The following is a 24,766-nucleotide window of genomic DNA, read 5'->3' on the forward strand; positions in this document are numbered from 1 at the left end:
TTATGTTTCCTCGGGTGAAGGGGTTGAGAGAGGAAGCGAACAGGCCCAGGTAACCGGGTGCTGGGAGCCGAGACTTTAGGACTCTGCATTATGATTTAATCCATGAAGCTGGGATAAGTGATAACCCTGCACAAGTTTTTCAGTCGTGTGCAAAAGAGTCTGGGACAGGAAACATCTGTGAAACCCTCAGTAGCAATGTGGAAGAGGGACTTGGACAATTCAATCGGCTAGATGGTGTAAGGATGGGGTGTAGGGGTGGCGGAGCCCCGTAAGTGACCATCGGACAACCTGTATGCTGCCGAGAGACCCTGAGGAGGCAGCCCCCACTAGAAACATTCAAAGTCGTGGCAGGGAAGATAAGGGCAAAACACCTCGGGAGTGAACAACTACGTGGTCAGCAATGGGAGTCTAAGAGGCGAACACCACTCACCGCACGAAGCAAAGTGACATGTGACAGGGTGTTGGAGTCCCTACGGTCACAAAGACAAAACTTAGTGAAAGTTGGGAGCATATTCACAGGGATAGCAAAAAATGCATAGTCCTGATATACATGGTACCCCTTGCCAAATTTCAAAGCCCTACTGCACATTATGGAGGCTGGAGAGAGTGCTAGAAGTGCGACAGTTTCTGTGAATGTTTAACATGGACAATACAACATATTTTTTCCCTTACCTTTATTTTTGTTGCTTGCTAGTGCACAGAACAGAGTGAAATGACAAATACGAACTATTATGACTTTCTCAAAGAAATTCTTGGTATTTAAAATTTAAATTAGAACTGTTAACCAAATAAGGGCTCAGAGCCTGGGTTGAAGTCTCTGTTTTATCATACCATTGCTACTTTTGCAACCATCAGTGGAAGCAAAATAATGCAAAATTATCATAGATTACTCAAGGAATCTATTGAGAAGCACATAGAAAGGGACAAGGTGAACAAGAACAATCAGCATGAATTCACCAAGAGCAAGTTATCCCTGACCATCTGCTTTCCTTCTATGATAAGGTGACAGGCTCTGTGGATGGGCCAGAGCAGTGAATGTGATACATGTTGAGTTTAGCAAGCCTTTTGACACTATCTCCCACAACATTCTTATTAACAAGCTATGGGAGTATAGACTACATGAAAGTACTATAACATGGATACATAACTGTTTGGATCATCATGTTCAGTCAGTAGTCATCAATAGCTCAATAGGAGATACTGACTAGGATTCTTTCCTGAGTTTCTTCTGTCTGGTATTGTTCAATATTTTTATTGATGATTTAGATGATGGTGTTGAGTACATGCTTAGCAAATTTGTGGATGACACCTAGTTGAGAGGAGTTGCAGATACTTTGGAAGGCAGAGTCAGGATCCAAAACAACTTGGATAGACTGGAAAAATGGTCTGCAATTCATGGAGAAGTATAAAGTTCTGTACTTGGGACAGAATAAATTCATGCCTAAATACAGACTGGGGACTGACTGGCCAAGCTGCAGTACTGCAGAGAAGGATCTGGGGATAAAATAAACCATAAGCTGAATATGAGTCAACTGTGTGCTTTTGTTGCAAAAAAAAAATAAAAATAGGCCAACAGCATACTGGATTGAATCAACAGGAGTGTCACATGCAAATCAAGGTAAATGATTTTTCCACTCTATTCAGCACTAGTGAAGCCTCACAGAAAGCGCTGTGTCCAGTTTTGGGTCCACGCTCCAAGAAGAATGTGGACATTTTGGAAAGAGTACACAACAAAACAAAAATGAATAGGTGCTTGGGGAAAAAAGACTTCTGATAAAATGTTGAAAGAGCTAGGATTATTTGGTGTGGAGAAGAGAAGACTGAGGGGGAACTCGATAACAGTTTTCAAAGACCTAGAGGGTAATTATAGAGAGGCTGGAGATAAATGTTTCTCTGTGGCCACCAGGGACAGGAGTAGGAACAATGGCCTCAAGCTGTAGCAGGGAAATTTACTTTAGAGATTAGTAGGAATATTCTGATTATGATGGTGGTCAAGCACTGAGACAGAATACCTTCTAAAGCAGTCTTTCTGAAGCAGATTCTCAGTCTTTCTAGACTCTGGACTTTCAGCACTTCTTGGAAAATGCCAGCTGTTAGTTTTTTACTCATTTTTTACTACAGAAAAATAATAGAGCACTTCTTCTTTTTGTTGCAGTTGCTCAAAAAGACCACAATAGCTCAGAATGGTTTTAACTATTAATTCCTACTTGAAATATTCAGGTTTATCTTGTGAAGTATGTTTGCTCACCTAAGAGTGCTAACATTGTGTGGCACCTCATAGAACCCTCGAAAGTATCTCAAGGCACCCCAAGTTGCCATGGCACCATAGTTAAGAATCACTTTTCTAGACAATTTTCGGACTCTTCATCCTTAGAAGTTTTCAAGAGCAGGTGAGGCAGACAGGGCAGGTTAGACAGGTAATTGGGGATGACCCTGCCTCAAGGAGGATCCTGGACTAGATGATTTCATGGGGCACATCCACATGAACACACACATGCAGCTGGCAGCATTTTAAAGCCCTTTGAGATGCTGCAAGAGGCATATGCGGGAATGAAAAAAAGTATTCCCTGTGCTGCAAATTTGAAGCGCGGGAGCAAAATTAGACCCCTGGATATCCAGGGGTAAGAACAAAACCATGGGGTTGAGGAAAAAGTAGGGCAGGGCATAGTCCTGGACCATGCCCTGAGGCAACCAGAGGCTCGGTCCTCCACAGAGATGCTTTAGTAGCCAGCCACAATGTCTTAGTGGCTGGCCTTTGACCTGGTGCTGAAGCACACTGCCTGCTGGTGCAGGGCAGACAGGCTTCCAACTGCAGGGAGCTGGACCCAAGCTCCTGTCAGTAAGTAGAGGGTGGAGGAAGCTGGATGAGGGGGGACCCTCCTGGACCCATCCCCTATCTGTCCCCTGGTCCCCCCCCCCCCCCCCCGATTACCATCCTGCCTGGCCCCAGCATCCCGGCAATTAAAAAAAAAAAAAAGCCCCACACTCACTGGCAGTAGCAGGTGCTGTTGGAGTCACTGGAGCCTCATGGCAGAACCCTCCCATGAAGCACTGTGCCCTGATGACAGCTGCAGTGGCCCCAGTTGCCTGACAGCATGTGGAGCTGCACAGTGCCCTGCTGACCCCGGCTGCACCTGTGCAATGGGGCAGTGGCAATGCAGGTGCCAGGAGCTTGGGAACAGGCCCCGCTTCCCCCACACTGCCCTGTGCTGTGTGTGTGTGTGTGTGGGGGGGGCTCTGCTACGTGGCCCCAGTGACCCCAATAGCACCTGCTACTGCTGGTGACTGTGGTGCTTTTTCTTTTTTGTGCTGGCAGGCTGGGGCCAGGGGGACAGCCATCGGGGGGGGTGCAATTGGGTGGTGGGGTTGGGTGGGGCAGCCATTGGCAGGGCTGCTGGAGTCAGCAGGGGATGGGGCCAGGCAGGGCAGCAATCTGGGGTACTGGGGGATCAAGTGGGGGTGGGGCATGTGGGCCCTGCAAGGGAGTGGTAGCCTCTGTGGAGGCCATGTGGCCCCTGTGGGGGAGCTGTAGCCCCTGTGGTAGAAAGTACATGAGCTGTGCTGGGGGGCTGCACCCTGTGTGGAGCAGGGGACCCACCCCTCCTGAGCAGCCACCTCGTATAATCCCACCCACACCTACCCACACATCCCACGGCCCCCCAAACCCCTCCACAGCACAGGTTCTGGCCCTGGGCTCTAGCTCCCCCTGGGTGCAGATCCAGGAGGAGCCAAGCAGGGTTATTTTTCCCCAAGTGGCACAATTTGCCCCACACCAAAGTGTATATCTGGACACGTGCACTGAGGCAAAACACCCTGACTCAAATTTGCACAACTTCTATTTGAATTGCTGCAAGTGCACATGCTTACATGTGTGGACGCACCCATGAGGTCCTTTCCAATCCTACTTTCCTATGATTCTATGATATGATTACAGTGGAGCTAGAACAAAAGAGACTTAACTCAGACAAAATACAGTTGTTAGAGTTCTCTTGAGTTTTAAAATATTTTGAATGCTTGAGAGGTTTGAGCTATTGTTTGCAGTGTTTATATAGATTTTTATGTCATTTATGCTGTACTTCTTTATTGGACCGACTATCCTATAGCTTCTAATGAAAACTCATAATCATAACAGTTTTTGTCAGGTTAAGTTTTAAATTTCCTTTTTAAAAACAGACTATACATTTAAGTTTAATTTTTAGTTTTATTGTTTACACCATGAATATGATAAATTATTAAGGACAAAAAATCAGCTATAGTACCTGAACTTTTAATCTATTGTTAATGATAACTGCATTGCATAGTTATTGTATGGGTAAGTTAAATGCACATTTTATAACAATGCATGTTAGGGGATTATATTTTCAATGGAGGTAAAATTCTCTCAGCCTTTCTCATGAGGAGTGAGACTTTATACCATGGTTAGAGAAATTAGATCCTGAATTTGGAATTTTAGGCTTCAGTCTTATGCTTGCCCTACAATTTTGATCTGTGTTGATTTCATTCTCCATATTTTGTTGCCTCAGAAAATGTATTTCCAGAATGAAGAAGTGTTAGTCATAGCACTCATGAAGCACCTTGATTAGGTGCCAGACTATATATTTTTTTACCAACATGAAAAAAAAAAAACCAACCTTCTCCCATGGTGGTGTTTTAAATGGTGTGAAACTGACTGCCATGAAGATCTAGGGTCCCAGTCAATTTCACACTGCTGATGGTGCTAAACGTAAAGTGCTTATGCATAGGAGAACAATTCAAATCAATTTTCCTTCCACAGCAACTGGCATCTGAATACTTGTGACTTCAAGGTGATAGTGTGTGAATGTGTGCATCAATGTTCTGAAGGAGTTTTGACTAACTTGCTTATTTCCACTTTATTTTCAGCACTGAAGTTATTAATGAAAATATGCTATTTGTTAATCTGTTTCACAAATGGACTAAGGAATACTGTCAAGTAAAAAATCTGCTTCAAATTTCAGGTATGGTCCACAAAAAAAAAAAAAAGAAAAAAAGAAAAGAAAAGAAAACCCCAACAAAACAGAGTGGGGTTTTTTTAAGTTTTAAGAAAATAACTGAAGTAGCTTTTTCATTTTGAGGCATGCAGTTAAGTTAAACTAATAATCAGTAGCATTTAACAAATGTTTGTGATTTTAATTTTTAACTTGCTAGGATCTCAAACAGCTACACTTGTCTCCCATCTGGGGTCTCATTGCTGAAATGAAAACATAATTATTAGGTTTTAAAATTTTGACTTTCAGTTATTTGATTCCAGACATGATTTATGATTTTTTTCTCTTTTGCTGTAAATTCCAGAAACACAGAGGACTTATGAGTGAAATTTAAAGTTAAAACATGTAATTATTCCTGAGAAGCTGACATCTCTCTCTCTCTCTCTCTCTCTCTCTCTCTCTCTCACACACACACACACACACACACACACACACACACACACACACACACACACACACACACACACACACACACATACATACTTTTGATTTTTGTCCAATTAGAAGAAGATCACAAGAGAATGTGAAAATTAATTGATTTTAACCAATGTATTAAAATACCTCTGGAAAAAGGGATGCTTAATGGTCCACAAATCTACCGGTATAAATTAGCATTCATTAGTATTTCTTTTCTGAAACATGCAACTTTTCAGATACCTTCAATCTTCAATAATGAGGTTTACAGCTCTTTCCATTTGTGTCCTAGTGGTGGCACCTAGATATCACAATGGTTGAAGTTTCTGAAATACCTAGATAGAGAGATTATGGCTTTTGGCATTTCAGGCACAGCTGGCTCCTCTGGGATACAATATTTGTTTCTTTTAGCCACGAAAGTATAAATGATCAAAAAAAGTTGTGTATTGCAATTGTAGCTTCACAAACTAAAGGTAACATAATGTAATAAACTGCATTGTTACAACCAAATATAGCTAAGGAGCATCTCATCATCTAAAGATGAAATAAAACAGTTAGGTATTAGCACAGTAATATTGGAATCATGTCAAAATGTTGGCATTCATCATTTTATGGCAATTCAGAGGCGCAGTGATGTTCATCACTATGTCAAAAAAAAGGGGGTCACAATGCCTGTACATCCTCACTGAAAGAACCATCTTTTTTTTCCCTACAGTGGGTAGTGTCAGGCCAAGACTTCCATTTCTAAGTTTTTGAGAGTGATGGGGACAAAAGCTCTTATCCTTGTACATTAATGCCAAGCTCTGTGGAATGTGATGAATGTAAATAGTTCATATTTGAAAGAAAAAGACCTTTATATATTATGTTGCATCGACCAATAAAGTTAAATGGCACTGAGGTTATAGTATTACAAGCCTTGACAATTTACTGAACCTGTTCACTATTAATACAAAAGCAGTTCAATAGAGAATGATTTCTTTTGGTGAAGAATCAGGACATTAGTTAGGCTTTAGAGGAGCACTTAGGTTTATTTGTGCCAGTGTTGTTGATGTAGCTGTAATAAAAGCTGAGGTTCTGAGGTAGACAAGCAAGCTCAAAATATTCAGTAGTGCTTTATGCTACTAGAATGAGGATTCTTTTTATTTAGGTCTTGCATATGATGTTCTATAACTGTTAAGAAACCTCAAGGTCTATATACGATTATGGCTCAGTTAATGTGTAGGAGCCTCCTTTTCTTTCAAAGCAGATGTAATATGTTTTGGTTCGGCCTTTTGTAAACACCAGATATAACAAATCTGGAAAAAAGTTTTGTGGGGGAGGTCTGGTTATATCATACATTTATCATAGGCTAACTGGACTTCACCCTGGTATGCAAAAGAGTGGACAGACATTGTAAGTCTCTGCAATAGGTTAATGCAAAGCAATGTTGTGTTGAATTTCCTCTAAAAGAATAAGTGGTTAAACTCCATCCATGTAAACTATTCTTATATAGCGTAATCTGTTCATTCCCATCTTTGAGAAACTCAAGGAATCAGGCCCTCCCTTCTAATGGTGAGGTGCTGCAATCACTGCCTATTGTGTATGTGAATGACTGCATGTCTGTCCTCTCTACATCCTGCTGACATTTATATCAATGTAAATACATTAAAAAAATGTAGAGTAAGTTACACTAGTATAAAGGTGTTACTGTCTAGGCCCTGAATATGTATATCTATTTATGTACAGGATTATCAATAATGATTTGTCATTAAGCCTTTTAGAAAAAAATAACTTTGGTTAAGAAATCATTTTTCAGAGGTCTCATTTTGAACCTGTGACCTGTTTCTCCAGCAGTTATGACCATTTTCTATATTTAGGGACTTTGTTATCGGTTTCTATAGCAACTCTGATTACAAATATTTCTTTCCTTGTTTTTTCCACCTCAGCTTAGTATATTCTTTACTACCTGATTTCCACTCATTTCTGCTTATATGAAGTAGATTTAAAGAACTGCCCTTCTGATTTGGTAACTTTATGATTCTCCCTGCACTAATATTGTACTCATGTAAATAATGGCAAAAGTGGGGGACAACACCCACTCCTCTCCCCTGCACTCCCTTCAGCTGTGAGCTCCCTGCCCCACCAAATGAGCCATTTTGGCCTGGGGCAAGCAGTGACTCAACTCTAACTTCAGCCCCAAACCTGGGCAGGTACTCAAATCTAAGATAAGACTCCCCCCCCCCCCCCCCCCCCCCCCATTCTGACTGGACAAAAAATATGTTGTGGATTTGAGTCAATATGTTTCCAATTTTTTTTTTTTTTTCTGAATGAGATGCCCCAAAACTATGTTAAAAAATATTAACGTTGAAAAACTGGGCAACTAAAATTTGAGACTTGTCAGAAACAGAGATGCCAGATTAACATTAGGCAATATAATACATTTTTTTAAATTTCATGATTATATCATCTTTTTTTTTTTTGAAAACATAGATACAATTCAACCCAAACAGTTTGTTTGGCAAAGTCATGAGCCACTGAAAATAGGGACTTATAATGGCAAGTGTCGGAGATGCTTAGGAAGAGGCACTGCTGCCTCCCTAACTAATATCAAATGAAAAAAAAAAATAATGCACCATATCTTGAAAGTTTTATGTATAGTAAGTAATATGGTTTGGAAGTTTTAAAAAAGGATTAAGATTCAATACGTTTGTTCCTTGCCTCGAAGATGACTTTTTTGTGAGTCTGTGGGCTTTATTACATGTTATACTGTGAGCTGCACAATATTGATTAGTGTTAGAGCTAACTCAAGTTTAGAGTAGTCACACATTCAGGTCAGCAGGGGCCTGGGGGAATTAGAGGTAAGAATCCCCCCCACCCCATGTTCCATTTCAGGCTTCTCATCTGTCCCTTGGCTTTCTCCCTGTCTCCACCACTCTCAGGGCTCTCCTACAGCCTGCCCCCTCTACACTTATTTGTGGCTGCCTGTCCTGTCTCTCCTAAGGCAACAGGCAGGGAAGGGTTAACCTGCCTACCCAACCCCCACTACCACCACCACCATCTCTGCCAGGTTTCTGCTTTTCTCTGGACAGAGCCTGGCCCAGAGAGCAGCAGCTGCTGCAACAGTGGCCAGACAGGCAGGTTAACACTTCTATGTCTGCTCCCCTGGGACAGACAGCACCAGAAGCCACAAGTAAGCAGGGGGAGGACGAAAGCGTCAGTGAGTGGGGATCTGGGTGCTAGGAAGGATGGGGGGCGGGGGGTGGCAATGGGCCCAATCTGGGACAGTGGTTTGGGTGTGGTGTTCACACTAGATGTAGCCTAGAGTGGCTACACTTTAGTGTGACATGAGCTGGGTAACACAGATCAGAGATAAGCCTGCCTTGGAGTGGTATGACTTTGAGAGCCATAACAAGTGCTTAAATTTAGTTTCAGGTGCTAATGTGCAGACAATCCAGGTGTTAGGAACTCCAGGAGATGCCTAAAATTACCATGTAAAAAGGCTCCAAGTAAACTGTAGAACTCCATTTTTTTTTTCAGTTTGATGATGTGGTAAAATGCTTTTGGTAAATATTTTTTTTGCTGTGGTATTACATGGCTTAATTCATGTTTGATTTGAATATCCTCAGAAGAAGAATATTTACCCTTGTCAATATCAGAGGAAGAATGGTAGACAAGGATAGGCCCTCCTTTTCCATCTAATTAAAGATGGGTGCCTACCCCTTGAGACTTGATTTATTACGTAAGGGCACTGCTGGATCCTCAACTACTGCTGGGTGACAATAGGGCAACAGGTTTTATTTAAAATTGCCATGCTCCATCAGACTCAATTAGTCGATTCTGCTGTGATGTGCTGGAATTCCAGCTCATGGAAGCAGCCTCCGTGCTTGTGTATAGGCACCCAAAGTGCCCCCCGCCCCCGCCATTTTAACATGCACGTGGGCTTAAAACACGGCAGTGAGATTTGGAATGTTCTAATTTAGATTAATCAAGTCTGCTTCAATGTGTTCTAATTAGAATGTGAATATGCACATGTATAGGCAGCCATTGTGGCTAAGCCTGGGCTTCCAAGAGGAGCTGAGAATTTCCAATTAGAATGAGATTTTTATCCTCTTTAACAAAGATGAAAGTCAACCTCAAAATCTTTTATGAATTTAAAAAAAAGAAAAAAGATCGGGTCAATTGAAACATTTAATTTAAGGTTCAACTTTTTTGTTTGTTGTGTTTTTAGCTCCTGTTTTAATATAAAAAAATATACATTTCAAAATGAAGTAATTTCAAATCAAATAATAGATTTTTTATTTTGAAAATGCTAATATAGAATGTTAATTTTTAACGTGTCATTTTTTTTAAACTGTTGCTAATCTTAGGATTTGTTAAGAACAGTCCTTTCCTGTGGCAATGAGTTATGAGAGCTGAGTGCATTTGAGAGCTAAGAAACTTGAATGTGGAAGGGGCATGGAATTGTTTTAAAGAGGAAAAAATACAGGTATTATCAGAAGCTTCAATCCCAAGGAAGGGAGGGTGGGGGCAGTAGAGAAGGACCATGGATTTGCACGGATGAAAGAATCTAAAACAAGCCATTATGAATAAGCAGAGGATATGCACACAATGGAAAACAGGACAAATATAGGCATATCCCAGATAAAGGTCATCAGACTTCGTTTTTCTTTAGTATGACCAAAACTATTATGTTTTTCCTTATTCTACTTCTTGAAAATGATCTGGATTATTTGGATTTAATTCTTATTTGCCATATAAAGTCCGTTTCCCCCCCCCCCCCATACACCCCTTCCCACACACACCCTCCCCAGGAAATCATCCTATGGAAGACACCTGGTAGGATAAATCTCATCCCCTACAATTACATTTTGTAAGTATCTATAAATAGGCCTTAAAATGGGAAGTGTAAGAGATAATAATTAGGACATTGTTACCTTTTACTTAGCACATATTATGTTTCTAGGTTATATTACTGCTTGCTTTGATCTAAAGTTTTCTGAGCTGTCACATGTTAAGGCTTCCTGATTGTGTCTACATGAGAAGGTTAGTGTGGAGTAGGACTGTGCGAAACAGCTATGTTTTGTTTCAGTTTCAGATTTGGCCCTTTTGGAAAACAGTGATTTGCTTTGGATTACTGTTCCGTTTCGATTGGATAAAAGTGGAGAGGTACCTGGAGAATCACATGTCAGGAGGCAGGTTATAGTGTGTTATAAATCCAATGTCTATATTGAGTCCATGATTTTTTGTATCCATGAGGTTGATGAAGTCCATAGGCTTGTCTGTGAAAAGTGGTTTGTAAATTCAAACAGCCACTGAACCTTGCCAACCTCATCACCAATAGCAAACTTCCTACAGCCCAAAATGCATCGAATGGATCCAGACGGTGACATGACAAGAAAAGCAAAACCTGCCAACATACTAATCCAATCTACTACAGAAAAGAATACCCAACTACCTGTAGGGGCATATTTCTCACAAGAAAGCCACTGTGTCTCCAATCTCTCAGGCCTGATCCTCAAAGAGAATTTACAAACCACTTTTCACAGATGAGCCTATGAACTTCTTCACTCTTCATTCCATCCAGGAAGAGCAGTGGGCCTTCCCAGTGCAGGTGAGATCTGGCCCCACCCACCTATTTGTGGGCCAACCATCTGCCCCTCTTTCTCCTGCCACACCTTGATGGAAAACCAATTCAGATGTTTCCCAGGCAGGAGACTGGCATGGATGTATGTGGTGGCTGGAGGTTATAAGACACCTCCTATCCACCTTTTACCAAGGAGTTTTGTGGTCCTGGCATTTCTTGGGGGCTGCCACACCACTGGCAATCCCACCAGGCCTCCTGACTCTGGCAGGGTACAGTTTTAGGTCACGTCCAGGACCTGGGGCCTCCTTCCCCATAGCCCCAGCCCATACCTCCAAGTTTGTCCCGGCATGGGAGCTCAGCAGGGAGATGTTCTTCCTCTGCTGGCTGGTGATACAGTGAGTGTTGACTCCAGCTCTGAGAGTGGAGTATTAAATGGTTGTGAAACCAAACCAAATAAAAAAGAGAAATAAGTGCAGATGGAATGAGGAGGGTGGCACTCACTCCATCTGCTTGTGGAGCTTGGGGAACTCCAGGAGCAGGAGGTTCACCTTCAGGAACACCAGCTGCCCCACCAAACCAGGATCCAGGGAGGTGCGATGGGGTATCACAACATCACTGGCAATGCTGAATACCTTCTCACTCAGAAAAATGGTCAGTGGACAGCACAGGTGTTCCCAAGCAACTGTGGTCAGATCCTGCCACATCTAGCTACAGCTTGCCCAGTAGGCCAAGGGGTCACAGAGCAGTGGCTCCACATCCTCAGTGATATAAGTAGTTACTGAGGCCTCAGCGTTCCCTGCCCAATGCTAGGGTCTGGTGCCTCTGGATCCCAACATGGAAGTCATAACCCTGGCCCACATTGGCAGCACCTGTGGTGGAGGAGACTGGCTGGTAGATGGAGTGCTGGCAGTGGACAGTGTATCCCCCTCTTCCACTTACCCCTGCCTCTTCCCTTCATCTCCTGACCCTGTTCACCAGCACCTCCATCCATCTGGCCATCCAGGGAAAGCTGTCCATCCAGAGCAAGCATCTCCCCAATGCTCTGGGTGACCTCTCTCACCTTGGGGATGCATCCTCCTTTGTCCCCACGTTTCCCCCATTAGTCCATGGTGACCTGCCTCTGCTTCTGGGGGACAGGGTCTTTGGAGCGACTTCCCTTTGGGCACACTCCCACTGGTTCCAGAATGAGAAGGAGCAAGGGGGTGTTGCCTCTTGATATGCATCAGCATTCTGCCCTGGCTGGTCTTGCATCGGCAGTACAGGCAGATAGCATACTTGGAGTCATCTGCCACCTCAAAATGATCCTAAACTACACTACCCCTTTGCTTCTGGGTTGTGGGTGTAGATCCTGCCTTATCCCCCTCTTCAGCAGGCAGAGGCACAACAACAGGTGAAACTGAGCCACCTGCCCCTACCAACCTCCTCCACAGTGCCTTCCAGAAAAGGAGGCCTGGCTCTAGGGGAAATTTAAGAGTATGGAGTGGAAACTCAGATTCCCCCTCCTTCCCCAGAATTTCCCAGGCTATGGCACTGAGCTCCCCTGGTTCCAGATCTAGCTCCTCCTCTGGCAGTGGGAGGCTCAGACTGGGACCTGAAATTGGGGTGGAGGAGACTGTCATGCTGGTGCTGGATGTTCTTATTACTGCTGGTGTTAGTGGAGGTGGGGCAAGTGCAGACACTGCTTCCACCTCCTTGCTGCCACTAACAGCAGAAGCCTCTTGCCTGTTAGGGAAGAGGGTGTGCCTAAGTTTGGGGCGGGGTGGAACTTATATCTCTCCCTCTGCTCCCTGCCAGAAGACCAAGCACCTGCCTTCCCAGCATGTTTCATAATGGTTGCTGTGCTGAAAAATGTGTGTGTTTGTGTGTGTGTGTGTGTGTTTGTGTAATATATCTTCTATATGTTTACTATATCTTCTTCTATATGCTTATTTTACTATAGCTATGTCTTTACTATATCTTCAACTATCTGCTTATTTTATTATATCTTCTATTTACTATATCTTCTTCTATCTGCTTACTATATCTTGTATCTGTAATATATTGTAAATCTGTATCCAATCCTTTCCAAAAAGAGGCTAGCAGGAGACTGATTAGGAAGCCAGTCACTGCAGCCAGCCAGTACCTTTCACATGCTGTTGCTTCCAGACAGACAGCTCACAAAAGGGACAGAAAGGCTTCACACAGAGTCTTATATGCTGTTTCTTCATCCCTCCCCCCCCCCCCCCAAAGCACCGGGATTGGAAGGGACCTCAGGGTCAGATAACAGACACTGGCCAGCTCCAGATGTCAATATCAGAGAATTCCTTCCCCCACTCTCTTTAATGAAAAGCACTCTTCCCCCTCCCTCTTCTAAGTTTCTGTTTCCCCACAAGCCTGCCTCTAAAACATCTGAAATATCTGAAACATTTTGGATGGTTTCGTTTCTTTTCACAGATGTTTCAGAGCCTTCTGTTTCATTTTGGATTTGGTGTTTTGGTTGACAAATTGGGCTGAAACACCTCCAAAATGAAACAGCTGGTGAAATTTTGCATAGCCCTAATGTGGCGTTGCCTAAATAGCTCTGCAGTAAACATCTTAGCATCTACATATGTGGCTTTATTAGGCTTCAGGAAACCAATAAACTCTGCAGCAGATTAATATTTGTACATACAAGTATTATTGTGCTGCAGTTTTTCACGTGCAGCAATGCATGTGTTGATGCTAATGGGGCTGGCTGGGGCATGAAGGTGCTTCAGTGTGGGGACTGCTGGCTAGCCCCACACTGAAACATCCTCATGCCCCAGCCAGCCCCTTTTCAGCACATTGAACTGGGTCAGAGTAGTCCCAGGCTGGCAGGCTGAACCCCCAGGCTCTTTGCCAGCTGGGGATGCTCCAACTCGGGTTAACATGCTGCGGTTCTGGGCAAATGTGTAAATGCAGTGCTCAGGAACAATAAACTCCATCATAAGTGCTGGCATTTATTGCTTTGCATTAATATGTATGTGTAGATGCCCCACTATCATCTAAATATAGACTATAGTACCTCCCCAGAGTCTTAAATCAGCTCTTGTGTCATCAGAGGACTAAGACTGAAAATCAGTTGATTTTTTTATCTCAGTTCTGAGATCACAGTGGGATCATACTGGAGTTAGATCAAGACTCCAGTGCAGTGTGGGAGCTGGGAGTGACTGTGGCATGATACTCATCCCAGTCCCTGCACCATGGGACCTGGCACCTGGGAGTGATTGTTATAGTAGTGGAACTGGCCCCAGTCCCAACAGTACACTGAGTTTTAAACCAAGGTTCTGGTGCAGTGTGTGTATGTGGGAGGTGGGGGTAGAGTGACATGAAGTTGTTTGTCAGGCTTCCGCCCACTCCCCACTGCATGGGAGCCTTGCTGGTTCAAGGTTTTGGTGCAATAAGGAGACTGGGGGCCTTCCAAGCCCCTTAACTGAATTGGAGTCCCTTGATCATACTGCCTCCATGGAATAGTCTGATCTGAGCTGTTACATACAGTATATACTTGAATAGAAGAAGATCCCCCCAATAATTAGATTCAGTATATGAAAAAAATAAATAAATGTTATAAATGTTCAGGTATAGAATCTAATTATTGCAGTTTTGAATTGAAATTGTCCCCCTCCCACTGCTAAGGCAGGGAAAATAAATCTGGGAGTCAGGTAGCCCTTTGCTTTCTTTCCCCCAACTTTTTCCTCTGGTAGCCCCTTCCCCCTCTCCTTACTGTCAGACCTTGAACACATGGAAGTGAGAAGCAAATTTAAAAATAATAAACTTGAAATTAAACATGGCTATAGCAATTTGCATATAGTACCCATGCACTTAATTTCTCCAGAATTGACACATACTACCTTTTTTAAAAACTGATACAAGTTTTAGTACAGAGACTCCATAAACACACTTTGGAGTAGCACTTTGTATGTTTATATGTAGTACAAACCATGTATGATACTAGTCTAAAGCCAAAGATTCATGATTTATCACATAATGCAGTGGGCTGGGCCCCACCATTGTCAACAGCATTTCAAGCCATGGTAACTCCACACCTCAGCACTGCTCATTATGTGTGTATACTTCAAATACTCCCCACCAAGGATCCACGTGCTAATTAGCTCCCAGTCATGACTGGAACCGTGTGTTCTGGTCGTGAATCCTGGGATGCTCCAAAAATTTATATTCAGGTGAGCTGCAGGGTTACCTGGTGCAGCTTCACCTCATGGAGGGCAGGGCCACACTAATCATATGCACCAGGCAGACAGAGGGTGCAACAGAGGGATTCTAGGTAAACTGTCTGTAATGTCACGACTCACCAAGACTTGAAAAAGCGTCGGCGGTGAGGAGGATTGGGTTTAATGGGCAGTACCATGTGTCTTATTCAGATGGGCTACAGTATTTTTTCTTCTGGTAGGTTCCCATCAGCATGTTTGCCCAATGTAGGTCATGTGTTTTATAGTCATACTTGGTGTTTTCTGCATTTAGTCTACTTCATAGTTGGTTTCCATTGCTGAGAACTGTTTTGGCAGCAGATTAATGATAGACAGTGTATTTAATGAGATTGTGTTATGTGTGATTATAAGATGAACTTTATTCCCCATGCCAAAGAGGGGTGGGGAGACTTCATCTTGCATTCAAGTAAAAACAATTATATGACCTGGAGATGGTTCTTGCCAAAGATCTCACTTTAGTATGCTATGATGTTATCAATCACCAAGGATCCTAATTGTCCATGATAAAAAAAAAAACAAATTTCTCCAATAAAAAAAAAAATCCACATTTTTTCATGGTGAGCCCCCTCATAATGCTGATTGGTTAAAGGGCCCTGGAAGTGGCCTTGCCTCTTGCTGCTGATTGGCTGAGAGGGCTGCCCTTCAGATGGCCCTGCCCCTCACTGGTGATTGGGTGAGAGGGCTGTAATTCTTGGGGCTCTGCCCTCACCATTGATTGCCAGAGAGGGGCAGGACTGCACAATGGGCAGCTCTCTTGGCCAATTAGCAGCAGAAGGGGGAGGGAGCAGCCACCATCTTAGCTGTTTCCCTGTGTGCTACCACAGCGGCTGTGAGAACTGGTGGCTTCCTCTGGGGAACCAGAATTTTATTTTCAGTATTCTCTTTTTTTACATCAATCTCTTTAAAAATGCAGATTCTGTGTTTTTCCATGACAAACAGATTTTTAGGATCTCTACTTATCACATACTTCACTGTTTCACTGCTTGGGCACTAGTGCTGTAAGTGCAGTTTAGCAGGTACTAAGTGTAATGTGTAGCACTTAATTTGGGGGGTGGGATTACTAAAAAATCTTTCTTTCTTAGCAGTACACCTACTACACATTCTTGTTAGACAAGAAATAAGGACTTTTCTCTTTCTATGCTTGAAACACGATACTTAAGTGATAGTAAAGTCAGAAGTTTAAGGTCATGTATGCGTGCTTTTGAAAAGGTAAATCCTGAAAATAATGACAGAGGCTGCATTCTGCAGTTGACTCTGAGTGGCTGGAACTCTGTGTCTTGTCTCCAGCCCTACTGATTTCAGTGGGGATGTAAATGGCAGCAAAAATCGGCCTGCCTGGGGCCATGTTTCAGGAATTGGACCCTGTTCTTTGGTCTATGGCCTGAACCAATGGCTGATGAGGTCAGTCGCAAGATTTGCAAAGGCTTCAATAAGATTTGGACTATCATTTAATCAACCACCCTTCATTATTTTCAAGTGGAATGTCAGGTGGTGGTATTAGTATCTGGGTGAGACATTTAGATGTTTCAAGTCTGCCAGGAAGACTGTGGCAACAGTGACCACCAAATTGCCATCATAGAATATCACTCTTTTCAGACACTACCAGACTTTCTCTGTGTGTGTTTCTGCTTTGAAAAAAAATTGGTTTCCCACCCTTGTACATTTTTACTACATTTTACTCCAAGTAAAGGGTATTGGAAGGGGGAGAATTTTGACAGTTAAAATACATGAAAAGCATACGTGATTCCTTTAAACACAGCCCTTTCTGAAGCATTTTATGAAAATGATTAAATGTGTATGTTTGTAAACATGTACTTTTTCCCTTAATGACTACATGGATTACATGAATGTAAAAGGCTCCATAGCCTACTGACATTCTTTAAGCCACAAAAGAACAGCAATATTGAGATCCTTAAAAACACAGTGGATAAGAAGGGAAATATGAGCATTTCAGTGTAGCAATTTAGTTGTCACTGTATAGTGGTGTTAACCAATAGCAAGACAAAAATACAGTTTGAAGACCAGGTGTCAGGTAACTTGAGTTCTTTGTAGTGAGGCAATTATTCTCTTGCAGTCTCCTACCCTCATTATGGCATGAGTTTTGTACCAGCTTCAAGTACACTTACTGTTTTCTACTGCATTACTGGCACTATAGTTAACATTGTGGGTGCAGGTTACAAAGGTTGGGACTGACACTCTTTATCACTGTTGTAAAACTTAATAGATCATTCTTCAAATAAGAAACTCCCCAGTTCTGAGAAATGCTACAATTTCAGAGATGCAAATTTGTCCCTAACAAGGAGAAAAATTGTATGGGAGGGAAAACTGCTGTATACAAGAGGAACTATTTTGAAATATATTTCTTTCAAGACATACAAAATTGTACTTGAAGACCACAATGTAAAATGAAGAACTATAATCTCCTAGGAAAAAATGTAATTCTGAGCCTGTCAGCCATATGTCAGGTGACAGACCATTGCTTTAGTGTTACTGTCTTGCTTTGCTGAAGTGTAATCAGATTCTACCACCGGCACCTTAGCAACTGCACTAACATATCCTTATGTTTGAGAGTACAGATATAGGAAGTGTTTCATGTCTCTGGTGTGAACATGATATACTTTTAGTCACGAAGACATATTCCTGGGAGATGGCTATGAATAGCTCATATTAGAACATGTCAAAGAGTGATGAGCTGTTGCTGAGCTTATTACTCAGTATTACAGGAAACACAAGCATTTGGTTAAATATTTTGCTTTGTAGTTATCTCGATGAAATAATTATTTAATTTTTTTATCTTCACACTTTGAAAGAAAACTGAAAACTAATTTATAATTTTTACATGTTTTGATTTATTTTTCCTATTCTACTGATAGAGTTGAACTTAACATAAGTTTGTTTTTTTTTTAAATCTCTTTTCTGTGCTTGATTCCTTTTGCCATCTGTGATACCAGCACAATTCAAAGGGTAGTGTTTATTGGTCAAATGAGACCAATTACTCATACAAATGTGTGCTCAAATTAATAGGTGTCCAATTGTTGCTGTCAATTACACTCATGTTAATGGTATTGTCTTCAAGTATTGTATTCTTGTAGTGCATTCTGCTCATTTCCTGAAAAAAGACTTATCTTTTAGCAGTATGAATGGATGCAAGCTCTGGTTCAACTTAAAATGTCCTCAGCAGCATATTAGGCTCTGTCTATTATGTTCTCCTGTCTGGTTTGTGAACCCTCAGGGCACATCTACACATACATTAATGTGCTTTTCCTAATGCACATTAAATTTAGTACCTCCAATGTGAGGTACTAAATAAATGCTCATCAGTTTGCCTTAATGCACAGTAGCGCAAGTGCGTGCTCTTTAGGTGACACTTAATGTGCAGTAGCCTATTTTACTGCACATTAGTGTGATAGCATTACACAGTGCTTTAATGCACAGTAATATAGACTACTGCACATTAATGCACTCATGTTGACATGCTCTGAATAGACAATAATGGCATCTAAATGTTGAGTTCTTGACTTTCTGGCTTTTTAATGTGTTGTTGTTGTTGTTATACTACTCTTACAATTACCTTTTCTGTTAAAGGTAAGAAAAATACTTAAAGACTGAACATGCAGCATTGATGTGTGTTCTTAATAGTTATTCAAAAAGAGTTCTAGCCCTGATGCCAGTATTCAACTAAGAGAGCAATTTTTTAAGGACTGCAAGATTCGGGCCTTATTAAGTTGTCATCTTCATCCTCTGAGAATGAAGGGTTTTTCTCTATAGTGTATTCTGAAGTGCTTTGTCAAATTTTTAATTTTTAATTACATTCTTGTTTGGGCTTCTAAAACCTATCTTGAAACACTCAGTAAAAATCAATTCAAATTTCCTGTTAGGGAAGTTCCTTGTCTTATTCCTTCTTTCAATATTCAGCTTTCAAGTTTGTTTTTTCCAAGTTTCAACCAATTGCCTTTTAATTTATTGTAGCTATACACTTATAGATTAATCTAAACAACTTCTCCTTTGGTGATTAATTGTAATAGACTCAGTATGCTACTGTAATAGTTGTAATGCATAGTAATTTCATAATGCAGAAAAAAATCTGAAATATGCAATAAAACACATTTTTCCTAAAAGATGTACAAGGGGTATTGCTATAGGGAAACATTGCAGGGCATCAAACACTTTAAAACAATCACTTTTACTCACAAAATATGTATAAAGATAAGGGAAATAAATCAAGATGGATCTTGTTATCCATCATCTTATTGTATAATGCAATAGAAAAATAGGATAGTTCCCCAGAATCCTACAGCTGAATTATGAAAAACCTTGAAAACCATTTTTCAGCTATTAAGTTCATATTGTAATTGATTTTTCTTTATTTTTTTTCTATGGTGATTATGTTTCTTATAATTTTACATAATTAAAACCATGTAATTGGTAGCTACTTTAATGTTCTCTTTTGAAACAGGAGGCATCCATATATAAGTAAAAATCAATGCCTATAAAAGAGCCATATAGCTAACCTAAAGGACAAGCAAGAATCCTCCCTTAGAGAAGAAAATCTGTAGGTTATACACAGCCACTAAACTAGCTCCACATCACCCACTCACTGTTTACATAGGTTGGTGTCAATAATGGGAAGGGTTATGTGGGGATTGCTATGAAAAGCTTTATGGGACTTATGCTGTGGCATTAACTAGCAACACTTTGCCTCTTCTGAATTACACTAGGTGACATTTTGTCTTCTAGATGGCCCAGGATTAAAAGAGCAGAAAGGTAAAATTTAAGAACATAATTTCCTCTGTAGTTTTCCTGGATATAGATGTTTAAGGTGTGAAGGTATGAAAATGCAAGAGTCAAATTTCATCAATAATTATAAGTTCTGGAATATGAAGGTGCAAGAATTGAAGCCCAGTCAAAGAATAGCTTTTAGTTCAACAACAAATTTAGTTGCAACGGTCTAGTCATATGTTCTTCTGAGCCTAGAAATCGCTGAGTCTGTCACAGACAAGGCAACATTTTCTGAGGCTGGTGCACACAGTGGAGCAATTTGGGTAGCATTGTATCCAGTTTATTTTGACTCCTTGGCCTAAATATACAGGAGTTTAGCCAGGGCTGGGTGAGCAGGTTACAAACCCTGACTGGTGGCAAAGTTTGGCAGGGTAGGAGCACTGGGAGGGAGGCATGAAGCACCAGGGTGATACCAGGGGACTATGCTGGCATTGGCCCACCCAGGATCTGTTAGCTCCAGCTAACAATGGGATTCCAATCGTCATCTTCACTCTACCTCCCACTACTGTGGCCAGGTACAGACATTACACCTTTACTGCTGTAAGTGATTAGAAACTGGACTATACTTGTAACAGAACAGAAGCTCAGCACACAAAACTGGTCCATACCCACAGCATAACAAGTTGGGCATACCCGGACTGGTTTAAAGATGGTCTAACCCTAGGTACAGACATTGAAAAAGCCCGAGGTGCAATTGATTTAAATTACGTGACTTCCAGTAAGCGGTATATTTTAGGTCAGTAATGAATACACACTCTCTCTTTGGTGGGTGGGGAAGGGAAGGTAATTTTATACGTTATCCCTGCACTCCACAATAGAAACCTTTAGCCCCCGCAGGATCCCATTCCATGGCAGTTAAGTCTCGTGCCACCTTTATTCTTCTGCACTCAGCACAGACTGGCTCCTCCACTCCACTTTTCCTAGGGCAAAGTAATAGGTATCTGCAGAAGCATATACCTGTTTGTAGCTAGATCAACCAATGAGAATCTTTGGCCAAAGCCTAAAGCAGGACTTGAACTTGCAGTAAAGTTTCTTATTTATTCTGTTACTGTATTCCCAATATCTAGTAACAGACAAACATATTGGGTATGTTTCCTGGCTAGTTGCCCATGACAGTGGATACAATTTTAGATAAACATTGATAAGCTTCATTCTGTGCCATAGATGAATACAGAGCATCATACACTCCATCATTTAAATGCTGTTAAGTCTCAACATCGGGCTTAAGTGGAACATATGTGATATATTAGCTTTGTGCTGTCATTTTTCAGAAACATGAATTATACCTGCAAGATATGTATACCACTTCCATGACTTTCTCAAGACAGCCTCTGCCCATGCACTCCCGTTCTACACAAACCAAACCTAGAAATAAGCTGATGAAGCTGGTTTGGGAAAGCTTCTGCTGCCATTGCTCTTAAAATCTCTCTCTGGTGGCCTTGAAAGAGGCAGCAGGGCCACTTTCGGGTGACTGTTTTGACTCCTTTCTGGGTTAGTTAGGCATGTGCAGACTAGGAGCTGGTGGCCGTGTCCTCATGAGTGGTGGACTGCGTGGTTGTAATTGCAGAATCATTTAGTACTTACGTAAGCAAATACTGCACAGTACCATTCTCACACATTGTTTTTCAGACACTACTGCACAGTAGCTCATTACTACTACACAGTAGTGTATGTCACAGTTAGTGCCTGCTAACACTAATGCACAGTAGCAATGAACTACTGCACAGTTGCAGTAGCGTCTTGTGTAGACATACGTGATGGGCAGGGCATGATTTTCTGAAGAAGTTACTAGAGGACAGAGGAAGCAGCTTAAGTATGCCCACAGAGTCTAAAGCTGCTAAAGTCTTTCAAATCCCAATGGCATCCATGCAAGGTGAGAGAACAGAATATTTTGTGAGGTGAGGCTTTTATTGGTGTCTGTAAAGCAGTACGTTTTTTCTTTCTGGACAGAATTGTATTTTGGCAGTAGTTATCCTCTTTGTCATAAGATATTGGTTTTACTAATGAGAAATACAAAGAGAGAATTAGCAGTTATTGAATTGGCTTTTTCATAATTGGGCACAATTAATAATCAGCTGAGAACAGAGCTCTCCATATTTTGTCTGACAGCCAAGATTTCTGGCAGGAAGCATTTACCATGAGAGATTCAGTCTTTCCATTAGAGTTTATACCACAGTGAGTTTGATGTACTATTGATCTGCCTTAGCATCATTGCCAAAAATCTCTCTTTCAGAGTAATTTCCTGTAATTGCAGTTGTATAAAAGAAAGGGAGAGAAGGAAGGAAAAAAGGTGTCCATAATATTTTAGGGGGGGAGGGGTTAAATTGATATAATATTTTAGAAATGCTAAGTGAATTGAATACAATTTTTATGTGGGTATAGATGAGCAGCATGGGCTTTGTGATGGCAGGTGAATATTATGACATTTATATGCAAAGAAGAATGGATACTTCCTACACATTCTAGGATGTGGTCAGCCACTATCAAATACCAAGGTCAATTAATTTTTTTTTCTGAACTCAGGCATCTGTGCTATGGCTGAATAATTATCAGGTACCCTAACCTAAGGCTCAGACTGTGACTTGAACTACATATGCCCAAAAGAAAGAGTTAGATTATTTGGACCATGCGTCCAAACACACACCACTAGCTTGGCTTTGGGACAGTTGGTGGGGAATTGTGCTAGATGGGTGGAGCTTTCAATCTGTTTTGCCAACACATCAGTTATGAGTTATTATGGAGGTGTAACTTGCTTATAATAAAGGGCAACAGAACACTGCTATCTCTGTTTGTCCCAAAGGATTGAGGAAATGTAGGCATGTTTTTTCTCCTGCCTAAAGACAGCGTCTTCAAGGTATCATTGGTTAGGGATAGAATCAGAGCAATTTTCACCAAATTGAGGAATCTCTTTCAAAATATTCCATGGAAAACCCACTGGGATTTTGTAAAGAGATCCAAATCTTAAATGGTTATGCCACACCTCAAATTATTTCTATTCTGAAATACTGTTATGATACCTTATGTGAATTATTTTCAGGAGTCTTTGTGCACAACTTCCCATGTAGGCCCAACATCCTGGTTGTAGTCCATCCCCCTTAATATATCATTGTCTCTGCTTAGTGATGGTAGGTCATCATGGCCCAGGGTGATGGTATAGCTTTGGTCTATAATGGGAGACAGGGTCTCTTGCTAGAGAGCCTGGGCAACGAAGGCAAATGAGAGCAAGAAGCATCTGGACCACAACTCCCGGAAAAGTATTGTATGGGCACCTCAGAATGCAAAGCATTTGGCTTAAGGTAAAAACTGAAAACTGTTTTGAGTTTTTAAATTGAACTTTGTTTTTGGACAAACTGCTTAAAACTTTCCATAGAAAAGAGAAATTTTGTTAACAATCTCCTTTCTATTAAGAATCAAATTTTCCATTTTTAAAGAGAATTTGATGGATAATTTACAGCCATGCTTAGCCAGTACAACTTGCATATGATCACAATCCTGGATTATACCTAAAGGCATAATCAGTTCTTAAGGACTAAATTCTGTCACACTTAAAGTGGAAACAGATGTCACCTTTGGGCCACCATAAAATGTATTATGTCAGAACAAAGGTCACATGCATATTTGTGATCCTTTTTACACCATATATGCCAAAAATCCGTAGGATAAATTTGTACTACTTTTTTTGTGAAAGATGTTTGCTTGGTCTATGGGGGGAGGGCAAGGGTAGACCAGAAATGCCAGCAGTCTCTAACCACCTGGGCAGGTGCTCATGGGACTCCAGGGACCCATTCCCAGGGCACACAGGATCAGATCTTTGAAGCCCTGGGAGCAACTGCCCAGGTTCTCTTCCCTGGGCATGTGTATTGCACTGCTGTGCCCAACTTTGGGCATATCTCTGAAAATGAAGGAACTGCTGGTTTCCCCACTTGTAGAGTTGCGTCCCAACTGTTGTCACACAAGATCAGTGCCCTGCCACTCACAGGACAACAGGTAGCACCTGTTTGCCACATTAAACAGTTCAGCTATGCTGGGATGCATCTCGTCAATTTACAAACTTACTCCACTTTTGATATCAATAGGACTATGTAAGCTGTAAACAGCCATCTCATTTTGAGGCAGTCCTGATTGTCCTGAGTTTTAACCAATATCAAAACTCAAGCAGCATAGCCACTTACCCATGTAGCTGCACTGTTGCCCCTCTGCCAGTAAGTGTCCAATGAGAGCACCAGGCCTGACAGGCTTCCCTTTGAAATAACTCCCAATGAGCTTAGAGATGTGCACAGCATTGTCGTGGGGGAAAAAAAAAAAGTGTTAGAACATTTTATTGAACATGCATCACTGGTACTTAAAGTGGAAGAATAGTCTCCTATGCCTGCAGGATCCTGGGACAAAAATATTTCTCTCAAGAGAAGTGCAATATGTGATTATACCCTTACAGGCTAAAATACTACTCAGCACAAGTAGATCAGAATCTGGCCTGATGGGTTGTTTGTTTTATTTAACCTTTATGAAGATATATTATGTTGCATTTATTTACACGTAAATTTGTTAACATGTTAATTTAGGATTTTTAATAGGATGAACAGAAACTGAACTACAAAGGGGGTTGAATAATTCCCTTAGGATCCTGTGGCAATCTAAGCCTTGGTGTATGGGTGTAACTTTTGTCATAAGGATACAGTCTGTATGAAGCATTAATATGTAGGTGCATCATACCAGGAGCTTATTAAAATGCTCTCCTCAGGCCCCAGTTTCCTTCAGGTCTCCCCACTTGCATTTTATAA

The 24,766-nt window shown here is 41.5% G+C and overlaps 1 long non-coding RNA gene across 1 annotated transcript in view; it reads left to right on the forward strand.

Moving 5' to 3' along the window:
* Positions 1-4,669: 4,669 nt before the first annotated feature.
* Positions 4,670-24,766, forward strand: part of LOC109283826 (uncharacterized) — a 79,834-nt gene continuing 59,737 nt past the window's right edge. Inside the window, exon 1 of the long non-coding RNA XR_009460780.1 lies at positions 4,670-4,976. This is a non-coding gene — a long non-coding RNA (uncharacterized LOC109283826). The remainder of the gene's footprint in view (positions 4,977-24,766) is intronic.

The sequence above is a fragment of the Alligator mississippiensis genome, chromosome 3 (genome assembly GCF_030867095.1).
Source record: "Alligator mississippiensis isolate rAllMis1 chromosome 3, rAllMis1, whole genome shotgun sequence".
Taxonomy (NCBI): Eukaryota; Metazoa; Chordata; order Crocodylia; family Alligatoridae; genus Alligator; species Alligator mississippiensis.